The 22160-nt window shown below is 40.5% G+C and overlaps 1 long non-coding RNA gene across 2 annotated transcripts in view; it reads left to right on the top strand.

Moving 5' to 3' along the window:
• The first annotated feature begins 18039 nt into the window (after positions 1–18039).
• LOC131512264 (uncharacterized) overlaps positions 18040–22160 on the top strand; it is a 258516-nt gene continuing 254395 nt past the window's right edge. For both annotated transcript variants that reach the window (XR_009262057.1, XR_009262055.1), the window contains exon 1: positions 18040–18229. This is a non-coding gene — a long non-coding RNA (uncharacterized LOC131512264). The remainder of the gene's footprint in view (positions 18230–22160) is intronic.

Raw genomic sequence — 22160 nt, 5'->3', positions numbered from 1 at the left:
GTCTTCTTTGGAGAAGTGTCTACTCATGTCTTTTGCCCATTTCTTCACTGGACTATTTGTTTTTTGGGTGTTGAGTTTGATATCCAAACCAGATAAAGGGTTTGGATACTAACCCTTTATTTGATATATTGTTTGCAAATATCTTTTCCCATTCTGTCAGTTGCCTTTTATTTTTGTTGATTGTTTCCTTCTCTGTGCAGAAGCTTTTTATTTTGATGAGGTCCCAGTAGTTCATTTTTGCTTTTGTTTCCCTTGCCTCCGGAGACGTGTTGAGTAAGAAATTGCTGTGGGCAAGATCAAAGAGGTTTTTGACGGCTTTCTCCTTGAGGATTTTGATGGCTTCCTGTCTTACATTGAGGTCTTTCATCCACTTTGAGTTTACTTTTGTGAATGGTGTAAGAAAGTGATCCAGGTTCATTCTCCTGCATGTTGCTGTCCAGTTTTCCCAGCACCACTTGCTGAAGAGACTGTCTTTATTCCATTGGGTATTCTTTCCTACTTTGTCAAAGATGAGTTGCCCATACGTCTGTGGGTCCATTTCTGGGTTCTCTATTCTATTCCATTGATCTGAGTGTCTGTTCTTGTGCCAGTACCATACTGTCTTGATGATTACAGCTTTGTAGTATAGCTTGAAGTCTGGGATTGTGATGCCTCCTGCTTTGGTTTTCTTTTTCAAGATCGCTTTGGCTATTTGGGGTCTTTTCTGGTTCCATACAATTTTAGGATCATTTTTTCTAGCTCTGTGAAGAATGCTGGTGTTACTTTGATAGGGATCGCGTTCAATATGTAGATTGCTTTGGATAGTATCGACATTTTAACAATATTTGTTCTTCCTATCCAGGAGCATGGACTCTTTTTCCATTTCTTTGTGTCTTCTTCAATTTCTTTCATAAGCTTTCTATAGTTTTCAGTGTATAGACTTTTCACTTCTTTGGTTAGATTTATTCCTAGGTATTTTATGGTTTTTTTGTGCAACTGTAAATGGGATAGATTCCTTGATTTCTCTGTCACTTCATTGTTGGTGTATAGGAGTGCAACCGATTTCTGTGCATTGGTTTTATATCCTGCAATTTTGCTGAATTCATGAATCAGTTCTAGCAGTTTTTTGGTGGAATCTTTTGGGTTTTCCATATAGAGTATCATGTCATCTGCAAAGAGTGAATGTTTGACCTCCTCCTGGCTGATTTGGATGCTTTTTATTTCTTTGTGTTGTCTGATTGCAGAGGCTAAGACTTCCAATACTATGTTGAATAACAGTGGCGAGAGTGGACATCCCTGTCTTGTTCCTGACCTTAGGGGGAGAGCTCTCGGTTTTTCCCCATTGAGGATATTAGCATTGGGTCACTCGTATATGGCTTTTATCATCTCGAGGTATGATCCTCTATCCCTACTTTCTTGAGGGTTTTTATCAAGAAAGGATGCTGTATTTTATAAAATGCTTTCTTTGCATCTATTGAGAGGATCATATGGTTCTTGTCCTTTCTTTTATTGATGTGATGAATCACGTTAATTGTTTTGTGGATATTGAACCCCTGCATCCCAGGTATAAATCCCACTTGGTCATGGTGAATATTTTTTTAAATGTATTGTTGGATCCAGTTGGCTAATATCTTGTTGAGGATTGTTGCATCCATGTTCATCAGGGAAATTGGTCTATAGTTCTCCTTTTTAGTGGGGTCTCTATCTGGTTTTGGAATCGGTAATGCTGGCTTCATAGAAAGAGTTTGGAAGTTTTCCTTCCATTTCTATTTTTTGGAACAGTTTCAAGAGAATAGGTGTTAACTCCTCCTTAAATGTTTGGTAGAATTCCCCTGGAAAGCCATCTGGCCCTGGACGCTTGTTTTTTGCCAGATTTTTGATTACTAATTCGATTTCCTTACTGGTTATGGGTCTGTTCAAATTTTCTATTTCTTCCTGTTTCAGATTTGGTAGTGTATATGTTTCTAGGAATTTGTCCATTTCTTCCAGAATGCCCATTTTATTGGCATATAATTGCTCATAATATTCTCTTTTTATTGTTTTTATTTCTGTTGTGTTGGTTGTGATTTCTCCTCTTTCATTCTTGATTTTACTTATTTGGGTCCTTTCCTTTTTCTTCTTGATCAAACTGGCTAGTGGTTTATCAATTTTGTTAATTCTTTCAAAGAACCAGCTTCTGGTTTCATTGATCTGTTCTGCTGTTTTTTTGGTTTCGATAGCATTAATTTCTGCTCTAATGTTTATTATTTCCTGACTTCTGCTGTTTTGGGGTTTGTTTTTACTGTTCTTTTTTCCAGCTCCTTAAGGCGTAGGTTAGGTTGTGTATCTGAGATCTTTCTTCCTTCTTTAGGAAGGCCTGGATTGCTATATGCGCAGCCTTTGCTGAGTCCCAGAGGTTTTGGGTTGTGGTGCTATCATTTTCATTGACTTCCATATACTTTTCAATTTCTTCTTTAACTGCTTGGTTAGCCCATTCATTCCTTAGTAGGATGTTCTTCAGTCTCCAAGTATTTGTTACCTTTCCAAATTTTTTCTTGTGGTTGATTTTGAATTTCATAGCATCGTGGTCTGAAAATATGCACGGTATGATCTCGATCTTTTTGTACTTACTTAGGGCTGATTTGTGTCCTAGTATATGGTCTATTCTGGAGAATGTTCCATGTGCACTGGAGAAGAATGTATATTCTGCTGCTTTAGGATGAAATGTTCTGAATATATCTGTTAAGTCCATCTGGTCCAATGTGTCATTCAAAGCCATTGTTTCCTTGTTGATTTTTTGATTAGATGATCTGTCCATTGCTGTGAGTGGGGTGTTGAAGTCTCCTACTATTATGGTATTACTATTGAGTTTCTTGATGTTTGTGATTAATTGATTTATATATTTGGGTGCTTCCACATTTGGCGCATAAATGTTTACAATTGTTAGGTCTTCTTGGTCTATAGAACCCTTGATTATGATATAATGCCCTTCTGCATGTCTTGATACAGTCTTTACTTTAAAGTCTAGATTGTCTGATATCAGTATGGCTACTCCAGCTTTCTTTTGTTGACCATTAGCATGATAGATGGTTCTCCATCCCCTTATTTCCAGTCTGTAGGTGTCTTTAGGTCTAAAGTGGGTCTCTTGTAAACAGCATATGGATGGGTCTTGTTTTCTTATCCATTCTGTTACCCTATGTCTTTTAATTGGAGCATTGAGTCCATTGACGTTTAGAGTGAGTACTGAAAGATATGAATTTATTGCCATTATGATGCTTGTAGAATTGGAGTTTCTGGTGGTGTTCTCTGGTCCTTTCTAATCTTTTGTTGCTTTGGGTATATATACACACACACACACATTACATATATATATATATATATATATATATATATATATATATATATACATATATATATATATATTTGTATATATATATACATACATATACATATATACATATATAAATTTTCATCTTTTTTCCCCTCAGAGAGTCCCCCTTAATATTTCTTGCAGGGCTGTTTTAGGGGTCACAAACTCCTTTAATTTTTGTTTGCCTGGGAAACTTTGTATCTCTCCTTCTATTTTGAATGACAGCCTTGCTGGATAAAGAATTCTTGGCTGCATATTTTTCTGATTCAGCACACTGAGTATATCCTGCCACTCCTTTCTGGCCTGCCAAGTTTCTGTGGATAGGTTTGCTGCAAATCTGATCTGTCTTCCCTTGTAGGTTAGGGACTTTTTTTCCCTTGCTGCTTTCAGGATTCTCTCCTTGCCTGAGTATTTTGTGAATTTGACTATGATATGCCTTGTTGATGGTCGGTTTTTGTTGAATCTAATGGGGGTCCTCTGTGCTTCCTGGATTTTAATGTCTGTGTCTTTCCCCAGGTTAGGAAAGTTTTGCACTATGATTTGCTCACATAACCCTTCTACCCCTACTTCTCTGTCTTCCTCCTCTGCCACCCCTATGATTCTCATGTTGTTCCTTTTTAATGGGTCACTGATTTCTCTAATTCTTAAATCATGCTCTTTTGCCTTAATCTCCCTCTTTTTCTCTGCTTCGTTATTCTCTATAAGTTTGTCCTCTATATTGCTGATTCTCTATTCTGCCTCGTCCATCCTTGCTGCTGCTGCATCCATCCATGAATGCAGCTCAGTTATAACATTTTTAATTTCATTCTGGCTATTTTTTACTTCTTTTATCTCTGCAGAAAGGGATTCTAATCTATTTTCGACTGTAGCCGGTATTCTTATCGTCGTGATTCTAAATTCTGGTTCAGACATCTTGCTTGTGTCTGTGTTGGTTAAATCCCTGGCTGTTGTTTTTTCGCGTTCTTTCTTTTGGGGTGAATTCCTTCGTTTTGTCATTTTGAAGGGAGAAAAGGAATTAATGAGGTAAAAAAATTGAAAATAAAAAAATTAAAATTAAAAAAAATTAAAATTAAAAATTAAAAACACACCCACACAAAAATCAAATAGATGATGCTAGATCCTAGGTGTGTTTTGGTCTGGGTGTAGAAAGTGGTTTGACAGATTAGAGAAACAAACAAACAAAAAAAGGGGGGGGAAAGAAAAAAATAGGAAATCGTTTGAGAATTTGAAAAAATGAATACACTAAAGTAGACTAAAATACACAAAAGTAGAGAATATAGTAGAAAAAATTATAGAAAAATATTTTTAATAAAAATTAAAAAGAAATACGAATTTTTCCATTTTCTGTATGTAAGAAAAAAGAAAAGAAATGAAAAAGAGAGAAAAAAATACAAAAAGAAAAGACAAAAAAAGAAATCATTTGAAAATTTGAAAAAGTGAATACACTGTAGTAGACTGAAATAAAATGATGGGAGTAAGATAGAATTTGAAAAAATTTACATAAAAGCAAAAAATATAGTAATAAAAATTAAATAAAAATATTTTTAAAATAAATTGAAAGTAAAAATGAAGTTTTTCTCTTTCTGCATTCAAGAAAAAGAAAAGAAACGAAAAGGAGAGAAAAAGGGAAAGAAAGAAAAAAGGAATTGTTTGAAAATTTGAAAAGGTGAGTACACTGAGACTAAAATAAAATGACGGAAGTAAAGTAGAATTTTAAAAAATTTACACAAAAGTAAAAAATATAGTAATAAAAATTAAAGACATTTTTAATAAAAATTGAAAATAAAAATGAGTTTTTTCTCTTTCTGTATTCAAGAAAAAGAAAAGAATTGTAAAAGAGAAAAAGGAAAAAGAGGAAAACAAAAATTGAATAGATGAACCTGCTAACAGATTGAAGTAGGACTGAAATTGCTTCTTTTTCCCCTAGAGGTCAGTCCATGTGACTCTTTATAGTCCATAAATTAAGCCGGCGGTGAGGTTTGTGTTCTTGAAGAGCGAAGTTGGCCCAGTTGGGCAGGGCTCGGTGTAACAGCTCTGCTCTCCCCTAGATGGCGCTGCTAGCCTACTGGGGTGGATTGTTGCGATGCTCCTCGGTGCGCATGCGCATACGCGGGAGCGGTGAAAAATGGCGTCAACCAGCCACTCCGTTTGTTCTGGATCAGCAATCGTGCACCAGTCCTCCGTCTTCAGCTCTCGTCCACTCCCTGGTTTTCCATTCTCCGTGACCAGGCCCCAGGCAGTACCTCCCTCCCAAGTTTTGTCTCAGATGCGGCTGTTTTCCCCGGCCCATTACTTCCGAAGGACTGTGGCTTTGACCCGCTCCCCCCCTCTGAGGGAGGGTCTCACGGAGCAATGGCCGAATGTCGGCTGCACCCAGGAACGCCCGCTGGACCCTGCTTTTGCCGGTGCCCCGAGACTGCGGCCAGGTGCCAGCCCACCCCCCAAAAAAATCGCAAGACAGTGTAGCCTCAGCATTTCAGGGACCATGAAAAATTGCAACCCACATCTGGCACCAGGCTTCACCCTCAACCACCTTGCCCCAGCACCAGCTGCCTTGCGGGGTCTGCTGGGACCAGGTGGCTTCAACAGTCTCTACCAAATGTCCTTCCTGCAGTGGAACCACTTTTCCCCGTGTGGCCCGAGAACCTCCCGGACCCCACTCTGTTCCTGGGGATTCACCTTTCCCACCAGAGCACAGCCAGGTATCGAGCTGCGGAGTTGCAGCCTTTGCGCTCCCCTTGTTTACAGTCTTAATGGAATTTAAAACCTCTCCTTTCTCCTTTCTCCCTTTTTAGTTTAGTCCCTGCGGCTGTTTCCAATTTTCCACTTTCTCTCCAGCTGCTTTTGGGGAGGGGTACTTTTCCTGTATGCTCCCCCCTCTCCAGTCTCTGTCCTCTCTCCGCCCACAAAAGGGGTTTCCTAACTTTCGGGGCTTCTTGCTCCTCAAGTTCAGTATTTCGTGTCACGTACCTGCTGAATTCTGTGGTTCAGGTTGTGTAGACTGTTGTGTTAATCTTCCAGTTGGTGTTCTAGGTGTGTAGGATGGTTTAGTGTTGGTCTGGCTGTATTTCATGGACGCAAGACCCACAAAAAGCTTCCATGCTGTTCCACCATCTTCCCACATCTTCTTTATCCATTCGTTTATCAATGGACACCTGGGCTGCTTTCCTAATTTGTGTATTGTAAATAATGCTGCAGTAAACTTGGGGTGCATATATCTTATTGATTTAGTGTTTTTGTATTCTTTGGGTAAATACCCAGTAATGGAATTACTGGATTATATGATAATTCTGTTTTTAAGTTTAAAAAAAAATTTTTTTTAACGTTTATTTATTTTTGAGACAGAGAGAGACAGAGCATGAACGGGGGAGGGTCAGAGAGAGGGAGACACAGAATCTGAGACAGGCTCCAGGCTCTGAGCTGTCAGCACAGAGTCCGACGCGGGGCTCGAACTCACGGACCGCGAGATCATGACCTGAGCCGAAGTCAGCCGCTTAACCGACTAAGCCACCCTGGTGCCCCTTCTGTTTTTAAGTTTTTGAGAAACCTCCATCCTATTTTCCCCAGGGACTACTCAACTTTGCATTCCCACCGAGAGTGCAAGAGCGACTTTTTTTCCCCTCCACATCCTCACCAACACTTCCTCTTTCTTGTGTCTTTGAAAACACTAACTTTTAAAAACAGGGAGTTATTATGGTTTTTAATAATTTGTATCCAATTCCCAAAATATACCAGGCAGCTTAAAATAGTGTATGTAACACTGTGCTATATCTCTTGCGAACATTAATATGTTCCCCATTATAAAAACCTGTGAGATAAGGATTATTACTCTTTTCCAAGTTCACATAATGAGAAAGGAGCAGGTTCAAATTAATGCCTTTTTTTTTTTCTCAGATACCTAAGCCCTTTCCACCACACCTACCTACCTCCTTACTGAATTGTTTATAATATTAATTTCCATATATCTCTGTTATATTAGTGTTTGGAGATAAGCATTATCATTTGAATTTGTCTGAGTTTCCTGGTAGAAGAGAAACATGGAAAGGTAGGTAGGTAGATAGATATGGAGAGATTGGCACAGACTGAGAGGTGAATAGCTTATGTTAATACATATTTTTATGTATTTAAGCAAAAATTTTAAATGGTAAATTTGATGAGTTTTCCACTAAAAAAGTCAAATTGGGATAAAGTAAAAATATTTGAAGTCACCATAATTGAATTCCAAAATGTTTTAAAATATCTTGAAGGTGGATTAATTAAAGCACTGAATCCAATCTCCCCACCTCTGCTTCCTTTATGGACAGGTCTTGTGATTCTGAAGGTGATCTCACTCATTGAAGAAAAACTTATTGATCAAAAGGCCCTTCTATGTGTGTACAATACAGTAATCCCATCTCTCTCTTCCATGCTCAATGTTGGTGTATTTTTTGTCTACACCTCTGGATTATAAACTCCTTGGGAGTGAAGACTCTTCTTGTTCTCTCCTATCTTTTTGGGAAACTGATCAGGGTCAGACCCATCGTGTGCTCACTGATTCATGCCAGACAATCAGACGTGCTTTCAGGCCATGAGAGGAGACGTCCATGAGTAAACAGGGGGAAAAAAGAAGACATCATGGGTGCCTGGTGGGAGAGGCTGGTTGTGTAAGAGGGTAACCAGCTCTGTATCCTCACTGTCTGCTTACAGGACCTCTTGTTTATTACGTAAGTTCAAACTTTGCTGGAGATGCCAGCACCTAATGTCATTACCCTTCCCCTCCAGCACAGACTAGGGACACAGGTGGGGTGATATGGCATCAGCGATCTGCCTGATATCAGATTGGGGTGGATGTGCAAGCAGATGTTTGTTTTTGAATGACCAGACAGGCTGTCTCCTGAGATCTGACCAAAACTGGAACTTGGAGGAGATTCAGCTGGCTTTGGTTCAAACCAGACAAACTAAAACAATGCTAACAGCCAGGGAAGGAGTCTCAAGACCCCGCCGGAAATGCCTACTCACCTTCAGCCTGAAGTCCGTAAAGTATAAACACGAGTATGTGAGCAGCCTTTGAGTCCTTGTGCCCTCCGTCACTGCATAGAACCATGCAGAACCGTTCTTCTATGGGGTAGAATGATGGCTGCAAATTTATAAATAATAACATTAAGTGGTATTGCAGCTAGGTGAACATCTGGTAGATAGAAATGACAGAAGCATGGGGCGCCTGGGTGGCGCAGTCGGTTAAGCATCCGACTTCAGCCAGGTCACGATCTCGTGGTCCGTGAGTTCGAGCCCCGCGTCAGGCTCTGGGCTGATGGCTCGGAGCCTGGAGCCTGTTTCCGATTCTGTGTCTCCCTCTCTCTCTGCCCCTCCCCCGTTCATGCTCTGTCTCTCTCTGTCCCAAAAATAAATAAAAAAAAAAAAACGTTGAAAAAAGAAATGACAGAAGCAGGGGCACCTGGGTGGCCCAGTAGGTTGAGTGTCTGGCTTTGGCTCAGGTCATGGTCTCATAGGTTCCTGAGTTTGAGCCCCCTGTCCGACTCGGCTGGGTGCTGTCAGCAGGGAGCCTGCTGCTTCTCCTCTGTCCCCCTCTCTTTCTGCCCCTCCCTGCTGGTGCTGTCAAAAATAAATAAACATTTTTTAAAAATGAGAGAAGCATATTCACAATATAGAAGAATCTTAGGTTGTGCAAAATTAGTCTAAAATTAGAGAAATCCTAACACTGCCATTTATTGTCTATTGACCCTGACCATAATGTTAGGTACATATAATTGTGTGGACTCAAGTGGGTGAAAAAGATAATATCTCTAAGACGGAAATAAAATGGAGTGGAGAACTGGCAAAGATGTTGTCCATATTTGTTAACATTTTGGAAGCAGGTGGTCTGCTAAGTCTAGTGACAAGCCACTATGGTGCCTTTGGACCTGATGCCTCATCCCATGTGCTTTAGACAATCCTCCTTTCGGGTTACAGCATAAGAGTTAGCTTGAAGCGTAGCTGCCAGGCCCATTTCATGGCTTTCTGTCTCTCTTACACACACACACACACACACACACACACACACACACACGCACACACACACAATTTCATATTTGTATGAGGGAGTGCACGATGGAACATCCAATGTGGTTTAGCTTTCAGGACTGTAAATGAGAGCCTCTTTGTCAGTGAAAAGCAAACAAAACAAACTGGCCTGGGGTCAGCATGCTCTGGAATGCAGAATTGTTTGTCGCCAGTCAAACAGCCGCCTGATGTTGGGTTTACATAATGTTTCAGCAAACCGAAACAATGAGGACATTTACCATTAACTCTTGGCCTGAGCCATAAAACCAGAATGGGGAAGATCAGGGTCATTAGCTCTGATTCTTGAGACCCTGAAAACATAGCTCTGCCCAGGTCAAAACAGCTACTTACAACAAGTCATACAAATTTATTTAACACCTAGTATTATGCCAAAGACTGTCTGGATAGGACGATGCAAAGGCCCAAGCCCTTTCGTAGGGTCAGACAGATTTCCAGGCCTGCACTGAGATCTACCTAGCAGGTAGAGAAACTAGTAATTGTGGCGTGTCATTGTTAACGTGATTTTCTATTTAGACAAAATGCCCTGGGTGAGTATAAACAGAAGAGAGTGTTCAAGTTCACCTATGGAGTCAGAAAAATTTCCAAGAGGTGGTAGCATTTCAGATGAAGGGTAGACATTTGCTGGGACCACAAACTGGTGGTGATGGGGTGGGCACAGAGGTGCATGCTGGACATCAGGATAAATAAGGGCATGGTGTGAAGAGCATGGATATTCCAGAAACTACTAAAAATAACATAGTGGTGTCAAATGTTGTGGTCAGAATAAGCACCCTCTTGTGTGTATATCAGGCCAGGTGCTGATATTTTATCCTGGGCAAGGAGGAATGCCAGTGGAATATTTTGAGCTGAGGTAATGATTTGGCCGTGTTTGTGTCTTAGATCAGTGCAGTGGCCTCAAGGTGGACAAGTGGGAGGATGGGTGACTGGAGCGGGTGAAGTGGTCCTTTGGGCATGGGTTTGGGCAAGTTTTCCTGACCGGAACACACTGTGGAGTTGTTAGGCGCAGGTGAATCATCAGAGGCCTGCATAGGCAGCCATGGGATCTATGAGGGGAGCAGTGGGACATCAGGAACCAGCTGTATGGTCAGCCCTCGCTCCACGCAAATGGCAGGGTTCAGGAATTGCTCTGTGAAGCCGCCGGGCCTCACCTGACTTCTGAGAGCTGTCCTCAATGCTGGGCAGTGGGTTCACCACTGCTCTGGGGCGTCAGGGACTGGAGAGCCAGGCTGTGTCAGCTTTGAGCAGTGCATCTGAGGTCCTGCTGCCCTGCCAGTGTCTGGAGCATAGCAGTGGGTCTTAATAAAAGATTTGGTGATCGAGCAGAACCCAACACTAATATAGGAGCCGGGGGTGCAGCAATGACCATATCACACAAAGCCCCTGTCTTGGAGGTGCATGTATTCCAGGTGGTGAGACCAGCAGTCAGCAAAAGAAACAAAATGCGTAAAAAGCTGGATGGTGAAATACACTGGAAAGAAAAAATACGGTGGTGAGGGTGGTTTGGAGTTTTAATGAAGATGTTTAAGAAAGGTTTTACTGGGGCGCCTGGGTGGCGCAGTCGGTTAAGCGTCCGACTTCAGCCAGGTCACGATCTCGCGGTCCGTGAGTTCGAGCCCCGCGTCAGGCTCTGGGCTGATGGCTCGGAGCCTGAAGCCTGTTTCCGATTCTGTGTCTCCCTCTCTCTGCCCCTCCCCCGTTCATGCTCTGTCTCTCTCTGTCCCAAAAAAAAATAAATAAATAAAAAAAAAAAAAAAAAAAAAAAAAAAAAAAAAGAAAGGTTTTACTGAGCAAAGACCTGCCGGAAGTTGGAGGGCACCCATTAAGACATATGGGAGAAGAGCCATCCAAGGGAAGAGTCTGGGCCAAGATGTTGAATGGGGCGTGTTGGCACGTTGGGAGCAGCAAGGGGACCAGCGTGGCCCCAGAGAAGTGACTGAGGGTTTAGCGGGGTGGGAGGACAAAGCTGGGAGTTTGTCCTCCACTCTGAGTGTGATGGAAAGTTCAGTTTGCTGTCCTTGCTAGACATGGGCAGCAGGAGCCAATGTCCTTGAAATAAGAAGTAGGAGGACTGCTGTGTGTTAGAAGGGCCTACAGATAGCAGCCACAGTGCCTTAATTTTTGGGATGCAGAGGGAGATGGGAATATGGACTAATATTAGATATCATGGAGTTACTGTTAATTTGCTTAGGTGTGATTATTCTATCAATAGAATGGGAGAATATGTAGGAGAATGTCCTCATTCTGAAAAGAGGCCGTAGTTATGGGTGAATTGTCATGATACCAGGAACTTTTTTTTTTTTTCAAGTTTGTTTGTTTGTGTGTTTAGAGAGAGCATGAGTCAGGGAGGACCAGAGAGAGAGGGAGAGAGAGAATCCCAAGGAGGTTCCCTACTGTCAGTGTAGAATGTAACTGGGGACTTGAACCCACAAACCATGAGATCATGACCTTAGCTGAAGTCAGATGTTTAACCGACTGAGCTACTGAGGTGTCTCAGGAACTTACTTTGAAATGATTCAACACACATACATACATACACACACACACACACACACACACGCACACGCACACAATTGAATGGATACATATATACATACATAATACCAAAATATAAACCATTGTTGCATCTGTGTGGTCTGTACATAGATTCTGGTTGTACTAGTCTGTCAACTTTCATTTTAGAAAATTTTGATTTTGAAAAGTTGGGAAAAACCCTTTCTGCTATTGTCCATTTTTCTTGGCTCTGCTTTTGGTTGCACTTACTTATTCTCATGAGATTCTGCCTAGCCCCGTAGGCAATTTATTTACTTTGGATCAGAAATGTTTACCTCTGAAGGCTTATAGGAGACATGGAGCGTAGGGATTTGGATGGGATATCTTGTGGGTGGTACTCCAAACACTTGGCTGGCGATCCTGAACAAGATAGGTCTCTCAGTGGACAGATCGTGCGTGCCTCCCAGTTTTAAGACACTTCCATGCATGGGGAGGACAAAGAAGAAATGTAGCTTTGGGGAGACTGATTCCTCTCTGAAGTGCGTGTTTTCTCTGATGTTGTGGTTCTAAATTATTCTGCTGTTTACCTGCTGTGTGGCCTGACAAGAGGGTAATGTGATTTAGAAACTCAGCAGTCATCCAGAAAGTCTGTTTCCAGTCAGGCGCTTACCAGGCACTGTCAGGGGATTGGCCTGTGGTATATTAAATCCCAAATTTAGTCCAGAGGCCAATATATCTGCAAATGTTAGAAAAGTTCAGTTGCCCTTTGCATGGGTCTCATCAATTCCATGTGGTATTTTCCATGTGAAAGTAAGAAGTAGTGCATCCAGAAAGCTGGGATTAGCACCTCAGGTCTCCTGATAAAATGTCAGCATATGGTTAAGATGTGAACATTTATATACACACACACCCTGTGTCAGCCACACAAGACAAAAAAAAAAAATAACTCTGGAAAAATAACTTAGATCTCAGAGAAAAGAAGAATGTAGGTGGTAATGTATAAAGGACTTCCTAAAAATGAAGTTTTTCACAGTCTTTGATTTAAAAAAGTCTTTTGTTCGCTGTAGGAATAACAATAAAAGAGAAAAGTCATTTGAAGCTAAGTGGGGAAGTAGAAAAATGAATTGTAGTTCTGTGTATTCTCAGTCCAGTAATAATAATAATACTAGCAACTGTAATTCCAGTTAACATTTATTGAGTGCTTACTGTGTGCCAGGCATGGTAAGCACTTTTTACATTTAACTTATTGAATTCTCATAATGACCTAGGAGGTAACTATTATTATTATCCTAAGTTTTAGAAAGCTGAGGTCCAGAGAAGTGAAATAACTTGTGTGAGGTCCTATGATGAGTTATGACCAGATAAGATCTATCAAGTGGTCTTTTGAGGCAAGCTAAATAAAACTGTATTGTATTTTTGTAGAGTCCCATTTTTACTTCCTCCTCTTGCCATGGTAAGGCTCGTCTGATTCCTCTGCAGAAGGGAAAAATGCTTTCATGACTCACTGTTAAAAAATTAATGTTGTACAGCAGTACTTATATATTTGGAATAAAACTTTCACAAAACACTTTTACTATATGTGATACACTTTGCTATTTCCCATTGTATTCTATTTCATTTTAAGAATGCTGATTGTGACATGCTCATGGATTTTATGTCTTGCTTAATGATTTAGAACCCATTGTTTAGAAAAACTCTTCTTTAGTTCACTTCACTTTTCACAGTCATCTTATGAAGTCGGTATAATTTTAATACCCGTTTTACAGATGAGAGAACTGAGTTAGTATGTTCAGGGTTTATGCAAAGAAGCCAAAGTCTATACCTTATACTTGAGATTATATATTTTTCAAAACAGACATTAGTTATGTTAAAACACAGCTTTGTAAATTCTTATGAGCTTAATACATTGTCTGTAGCCTGAATAAATACACAGTCTTTTACATCCGGGTATATGGGCACTGTTCTAGATCTAATACAAGAAGATGGGCCTATAGTTTATCAAAGGTAAAGTAACTAAAGTTGTGGTAGCTTTTAGTTATTATACCTGTTTCATCATTTGATTAAATAATTACAACTTTTGTCATATGGAGATCTGAGGAATTCTTTGAGATCAGAGTTGCTTATTTTCTAGGAAAAGGATTGAAACACAGAGGCCACACCTTCAGAAGTGTGGTTAGCAGACTCATCTGGGGATTTGTGAATTACATATTTCGTTTTGTCAGCCTCCAGTGAAATTTCAGCGTATGTATCAATCATTAGTAGGCGATGGACCACGCAGCATGACACATTCCACTTGTGCTCTCACACAGCACACGAGAGTTTGTCACCAACAGAAATTATCAATATTTCGTATCACCTCACAGTATTACAGACATTTCAAAATATCATTCATGCTCATCAACTAAACTGAAGTCATGCTAGTTACCAGAGCCACCATTAGATCTTGGTATTGAAAGTGCTGATGGAGAAGCACACGTATTAGTGTATCACAAATGTTGTTCTTAATATTTTGGTCATTGCGTTTCAGTATAATTTTATGTTTTCGAGTACATTAGAAAATAGAAATAAGAAAGGGTCCATAGGTCTTACCAGATTGTCTGAGTGGGCCATGGCTCCGAAATGCATTAAGGCCTTGGCTAAAGGACGGGGGTAGAGGAGCTTGAACATTAGCTGATGGTTCCTGGAGACCTCTTTAGAAACAGGGCCTATTTCTAGCCCCTCAGCATCAACATCATTTATTGTGATGGTTTGGCATATGGAGAAGTGGGCTACCTGCTCTTTCTAGGCAATGAGGAAACTGATGGGAGCGAGTTCTTTGGTCCTTTAAGTTTTTTCCTCTGGTCTCTGAGTCTGTCCCTTATGTTCACTTTCCTGTTTTTGCCTTCTTCATTGATAGGACTCTGCCTCTTATATTTGGCACACAGAGGCATGAAGGAGTTTTAGAGCTACCGTTTTGCTGAATTTAAGTGGAGGAAGTCACCTTTGTTTAGCAGATACTCATTGTTTATGGTTTCAACAACAACAACAAAAAACCCAACTGACTGATTTTCTTGTCCGAGTAGTGGGAAAAACCTACATTTCTGGGCTGAGTCCTGGTGTTAGTCTTCCTAAATATTCATGTTGCTTTGCAGAAATTAAGGGCCAGGGAAATGACCAGTGATTTATATTATTGCTAGACCTGCATTACAGTGCTGGGAACATTAATAAGTAACACACCTACTCTCTCTCAAAAGTCTCTGCTTTGATAAAGGGTTGCAATGGTTTTCATTAAGTCTTGTGTTAAATTTAGCCATAAAAATGTTCTGTATATTTACAGGAAAATAGGTTATTGTGTGTTCTATGAATTGACATGTTTGACAAAGCTGAATTATTCTAATCTTGGGATCATCAGGATACACAAAGTTTAATTTACCTCTGAAATTCCTTTGAGATGATATATACTCCCTTCTATGATGTTATCAGAGTTACCTCTGATTGAATAACTCCATTCCTTTTCACAATCTTAGCATGTTCCCTCTGTTGTCAGTAGAATGATGGAGTTCAAGATGCTTAAAAGGGGGCCCAGGGTTTCATGGTCTGGGCCCTGCTACTTCTTTATGGCTGACCATCTTCCCCCATGTTATATAAATTTCGTCCTTTCTAAGGTCCTTGTATTTTCCTGCACTCATTCTGACTTCAACTACCATGACTCTGCATAGGTGATTCTTTCTCTTGCTCTATTTGCTTCCTGGAAAACTCCTATTGGTCCTTTCAAATCTCTTGGGCATCACTCTCTTTAGGAAGACTTCCCTTTAAAAAAAGTGGTTTTAGGGGCGCCTGGGTGGCTCAGTCGGTTAAGCATCCGACTTGGGCTCAGGTCATGATCTCACGGTCTGTGAGTTTGAACCCCGCGTCAGGCTCTGTGCTGACAGCTCAGAGCCTGGAGCCTGTTTCAGATTCTGTGTTTCCCTCTCTCTCTGACCCTCCCCCATTCATGCTCTGTCTCTCTTTATCTCAAAAATAAATAAACATTAAAAAGAATTTAAAAAAATGGTTTTAATTCCAGTATTGCTAACATACAGTGTACTGTTTTCAGGTGAAACTAGGTGAAACTAGTTTCAGGTGTACAATAGAGTGATTCAACAATTTCATCCTTCACCCACTGCTCATCACCACAAGTACCCTCCTTAATCCCCAAGAAGACTTCCCTTGTATTGACCTCCATTCATTGCTACCCATCCAATAGAGGCTGGAGGATCTGTGTTGGCATATTAACTGGTGGTATTGCTCTGAATGCATTAAAATGGCTTATTTTCAGAGTAATATCCACCTTTAAATTGGAATTCTCCTTGAGGAGAAAGAGAGTGTCTTTATCTCTTTATTCCAGGTGTCTAGCCTGAGACAGGTACTCTTCTGATTTTGGATGAAAAAATATAATGATCATGCTAACCTAACTGATGGTGTGTTGAGAGGATGGAGTAGTAAAATTCAAGCATTACATATTACATACCATATGGGTCACTTCTTGTGTCCTTCCTTATGTACTCGTAGCCTAACTTTTGACTCCAGCCGTTGCTGTGACAACTGTGTGCACTTGTGACCCATCAACTCCTTGTCTCACCTGCACCACTTAATTCTTGCTTCCTGACTTAGGGCTTCTCTGATGCTTCTGCTTGCAGAGGCCAGGCCACTCATTCTACCCTATGCTCACACTGGAAGTGGGAGTGATCTAAACCCTATGGGGCAATGGTGGTAATTGCTGGGTAAATATTACCCAGTCCCCGCATTCCTCAGGAAGACACTGGGGGCTCATTCTGCAAGACAGTTCAAAGTATCCCAGGAGGAAGGAGCCTCAGTTGCCCATCCCAGTGACTATTTCAATAAAAGGTCCGTGTATTGGCTTCCCCTCCTTCCCTGTTTCAATCCGCCTTGTTCTTTACTCCTGTACCTTGGAATCACTTCCCCAAAAAATGATCTTGTCTGAGGCTCTGCTTTTGAGGAAACCAGACTAAGTCAGAGCCCTGATTTAAAACCAGCCTCACTATGTTATATTTTTCTTAGCTTGAGCGATGTTTGGAGACTATTTGCAAGTCTCATAAAGTAGCCAGATGGTATGGAATACAAATAAATAGGATAGCACCCCCTGAATTTTGTATAAATGTGCTATAAAGTATGTGATGTTTTGTGAGTTAGGGATTCTTATTTCCTTCAATCAGGAGACAGACTAAGACAGTTGTTCAGTTTTGTAAAAACACTTCTCCGTAATTCTACAGCTGTGTCTTAGGTGGTAACTGATAGTGATGTTTTGATCACAGCTTTACAGATGGTGAGGTCCTAGACACAGCAGCTTTCTCTGAGCAAGTGAGAGGCCCTGGAAGACACACGCCTTTCCCATAGGTCAGCGTAAGGAACTTGGATGTGAAACTCTATGCTAATACCAGTAGGCTGGATGGCTTGCTCTGGTGTGTGTGCGTGTGTGTGTGTATGTGTTCATATGTATTTCTTTTTTAAGCACAAGGTATGGATTCCAACCTCCTGTTTTAAATATCACAATCCTTGGATTACAAATAGAAAAAATACTTTTTTTTTTTTGAAAAATGCAAATTATTAACCAGTAAAATTGGCATCTGAAACCCTGTGCATTACCAAGTGGGTAAATTACAGAATTATTGTATCCTTTGCAGCTTAGAAGAGACACTCAGCGTTACTCAGAGCTGGAGACCCAAATAATTTCTAACACAGCCTAGGCCTTTGGAGTCCCCTTCTCCTGGTCCTGTGGTACACCACACTGCCTTTTCTTGAGGATCTTTCTTTTATTTTTTTAATTTTTAAGAATTTTTAACGTTTATTCACTTTTGCGAAACAGAGCAAGACTGAGTGTGTGGAAGCAGCCATAGAGAATACTGAAATGAATGAGCATGCCGTGTGTTCCAATAAAGCTTTATCTACAAACATAATGGCAGGCCTGATTTGGCCTGAGGGCTATCATTTGCTGTTCCTTGTTTTATACCATTGGTGTTACAGTGATTTCTACTTGTTGGTCATAAAAAGGCTAATGGGTCCGGGAGAGTTAAAACCGCCGCCCCGCCTGGTGGTGAGCTGGGCTGTTGCATCACAGCACACACGTGATTGGGCTTCCTTCCAGGTCTGTGTATGGTCAGACTCTGAGCCAGCAGCCAAGACAGTGAGCCTGGCACCCACGGTGCTCCAGTTTCCAGAAAGAATCACGAATACCCTTCCTGTGCAGATAAAGGAACAATTGTACTACAGGAGAACTTACTGGAAAGTAACGTGGGGTCACCAGGAAGGAAAAGGAATTCACTCCTCAGTCACAGTCTTCAGTCTGGTTGGGAGTCACTCAGACTTGGAAAGGTCAGTTAGGATGCATGTCTGATTTTGGCAGGCCTCCAGGGCTCTGCACTCACGGAATAATACCTTGGCTTTGGTGATTACAATGGCACACTCAGAGCTTCCTTTGGCTGCTCCGGCCATCCCTTCCTCCTCACAGTCAGGTACATGATTCCTTCCAGTATTTCACCCTCATGTGTCATCTGCCCATGCTAAGATTTATTTCTGTCAACCAAAATCTCCAGTAGACTCAGTTTGCCTTCTTTCAGTTTTATCTTTCACAAACCTTGACAACATGGCTTTTGAGTCTCATACCCCGTGCTTCCCATCCCTGGGATCTGGTCCCAGGTTTGAGGCCCTGGAAGACAAATGTCTTTGCAGAAGTCGATGCAAGGAGCTGGGATTGAACCCTATTATGCCAGTGGACTGGATGAGTGTCCCTGTGTGTGCACATGGGTACGTGCATCTGACTTCAACCTTCAAATTATAAGATCACCTTCCCCTTGGGCCTCTCTGCTCAGCGAAGCTCCTTCAGCAGTCTTGGTGCCCTCAGTTAGATTCATGAGTGGGTATTCTCTGGCTGTCATTCTCTAGTCATCTCTCCTTCTCATTTTTTATCAGATGGATCCACATCATGGTCTGTTTCAAAGTTGAAGGAGGGGCTTTCAGAGGCTGGATGACTTTTTCAACGGATTTAATGATCTAATACTAAAGAAAAGTACATGCATTCATTACCTGTTTTGATGATCAGTTGGCCACACTGGATACTGGTCATAAAAGCTCTTAATGGAGGTCTAAATTTTTAGTGTTGAAATGTTTTAGGGGAAAAAAAATCACACATTGTTATTATTTTCTCCAAGTAGCACTCTGGCCCTTAGGGAAAGGGATGTTGGTCGTTATGTGAGAGGAAGCAGAAATGAAGAGGAAGGAAGGAAGGCAGGAATTTGATTATTTCTTCATAAACAGCTGATTCCTTTAGCACCTGGCTGTGGCTCCTGCTGCTGTGAGAAGAATATCAATGGCTTTAATATTCCATTGTTTGTGGCTGGAAAGCATTTGCTTGCTGTTCTAAGCTGCTTGGCTCTCAGACTGGCAACGGGGCAGAAAATGTGGTGGATATAAGAAGAAAACAAGCCAAAGTGCTTTAAGTCAGGTTAGCTTCCCCTTTAAAGCCCATCTGGGATTTCTTTCTCTCTCCCTTCTTAATAAATCTGTTTGATTTGTAGCTATATTTCTTACCCTGAAGAGTGGCATATTCTTCAGTGTACAGGTTCTATTGTTCTGCTCACGTTATGGCTTTTTTGTTAGTATTTTTAATGGCCTACTTTGTTTTGATGAAATCCTATCTTCTTCAGTAACACCAACGTTGACGAATGATTAATGAATACAAATGAAAAACCACTCTCAAAACAGAAGCTAGAAAAGGTGGGGGAAGAGCCAGTGGGCAGATGAATTTGAAATGGCTCATTACCACAAGGTGGCGCTGTTAAAACACCTCATTTTAAAGTCCTAAAAAAAGGTTGCAAATAAAGAAGGAAAACACAAAATTAAAGACCCTTTCATAAGAAAATACTTGGTATCACAAGAGTGGAGTGAGCGTGTGTGATGTTATTTGTGCGTGCATGTGTATTGAAGATATAATCGTTACGGGGAGAAGTGATAGAATTGTGTTTGTTTTTTGAGAGAGGTGTTTAATGATTGATACTCTCATAATTCAAATAGTAAATATTTTTATTGGGTTTTTTTAAGTATGTTTAATTACAGCTGGGTCCTTCCTGGAGTTTTCTGCAGCATGACATTGTGGACATCAGAATGATAGGTTAAATTCACCATTGCTTAATCTACTTGCTTTCTCCATAGAGAGCTTGCACACTAGGGGCATTTATTTGAAAACAATTAGTGCTCCATTAGGGGAAACATGAGGCTAGCAGGGTCTCAAATGTTCTTGACTGCTGTGGGAACTTGGTGTGTAGAAAGAGGGTAAGTTAATACAGTACTTGGAAAATACTTCCTTACTTTAAAACGTGTTGTCTATTATGCGACTCCCTTGATGCCACTACTATTGTTGTTAAAAGTGAATGTTTTCATGTTTGTGCATTCTTTGTTTGTCTAGAGTATCATTTACTGATGGACAGAGAGATGAAAAGCTGATATTTTTCAAGGTTGTACTTTGAAGGAAAGGTGTTCATATAATGGTCCAGATCATCTTACTCCTGAGCAAAGGCAGGAGTGGAAAGTTATCTAACACAAGTGAGTAGAAGCACCCAAACTATACATGGATGTTCCCTTACTCCATCCTCATAGCAATTCTCTGAATCAGATGATGTTAATATCTCCATTCTCAAGAGAGGTTCTGAGAAGTTAAGTAACCTGTCAACTGTCACAAAGCCACCGTGTGGCACAATCAGGAGTTGAGTTCAGAAATTATTCAAGGGAGGAAATGCAAGGAAATGAAAAGGAAAAGGTCTAGGCTGTCTTGCAATTTGTATTTAGACAAAGCCTGATCACATAATGTGGATCTCTTTGAAAGAAAAATAAACCTGCTTTCCCTACAGCCAGATGAGGGCTATAGGTAGAGTAATACACACATGCATGTACATACATATATATATATATATTTTTTTTCTACTTCTCATATGCAATTTTCATCTCTGTCTTAGCATAACTATAACATTTCCCACCATCCACAAAGCATGTTCCGTGAATTTTTACCATAGCTGGGGGAAGCACTACAAGTTGATCATGAAAGCTGTAGCTGTGATATCTCCCAGATAACTCATACTACAGAGGCACTGACCCAGCTGGAAATGCAATTCATGATAGAGAACTCAACTGATTTCTGCTTCAGGAAAAATTACGTTAATGGGAGTATGAAACTCTGACGACAGTGATACATGCTAGATACTCCGTATGCTGGCAGAATCTGAGCCTATAGTAATATAAAAAATCCTCTTTATTGTTTTGAAGTATCTGAAAGAATTATATGTCTATAATTAGACTTTATAATTGAATTCTATTTAGGGTAGTAGTATTAAGCCTATATTTTGCAAAGATACCTGTGTGTCCATCTGGGAAATTTTGTGGAAGGAGATAGTTTGTATGGGGTGGGGGTGATGGTGGGTGTGAAGGGAGTGTAATGGAGGAGGTGGACTTTGGTCATCTATCTGAGCGTATTCTGGAGCAGGTGGGCGATTTCTTATACATATAGTATTTTGTATATGTGGGATATTTGATTTTGGTGTCAAGTCCCATAGTATATTGGGAATCTAAGTGATTTATTTAGGTTTGTTTGTCTATGTATGTATGTATGTATGTATTTATTATTTTTATTATTTATTTATGTATTCATCACACAATCATACTTAAAATGTTCAAATATTTTGATGATTTGTTTTTAAAAATGAGAAAAGATGCCCTGTGACCTCTGGCTTTCAGGATTGAACGTGACACAGTATTTGGAAAGAAAAAAAATCATTATAGATCTCAGAGAGGTGCATCACAAAGGATTTAAATTCTTAGTTTGATATATATGTAAGAAAAGGAAAGAATCTCATTCTGTGATGACAAATCTTGAACCAGCCCGAGGCTGACTAATATAGAAGTAAAAGCACCAGGAAGCATTTTGACAAGCCGCAGACCTGGGGTTTATGCTGCAGTTTTGAATGGTGTCCTCTAGTGGTTCGGAAACAGTGACAGAAGTGTCATTTATTTGGCTGTTTCTTGGCTCGTTTTTCATTCCTGTATGTTACAAAGGGATCTCACTGTAGAGAAGGGAATCAGAAGACCTGGATCAGCAGGCAGCTTGGAGACTTTTTTGTTTTGTTTTGTTTATGAGAAAGGTATGTGGCTTATCTTCTAGCGTACTACTTACTAGCTGTGTTTTCAGGATAATATTTTTGATGTCGAAAAAGTGCTTCCTGCCTGGTATTGCACTTGCACTGTTGCCACTTGTGTT

Source organism: Neofelis nebulosa, chromosome 1 (assembly GCF_028018385.1).
Source record: "Neofelis nebulosa isolate mNeoNeb1 chromosome 1, mNeoNeb1.pri, whole genome shotgun sequence".
Classification (NCBI taxonomy): Eukaryota; Metazoa; Chordata; class Mammalia; order Carnivora; family Felidae; genus Neofelis; species Neofelis nebulosa.
Note: the sequence above shows the minus strand (reverse complement) of the source record. Positions and strands in the feature narration are given on the sequence as shown.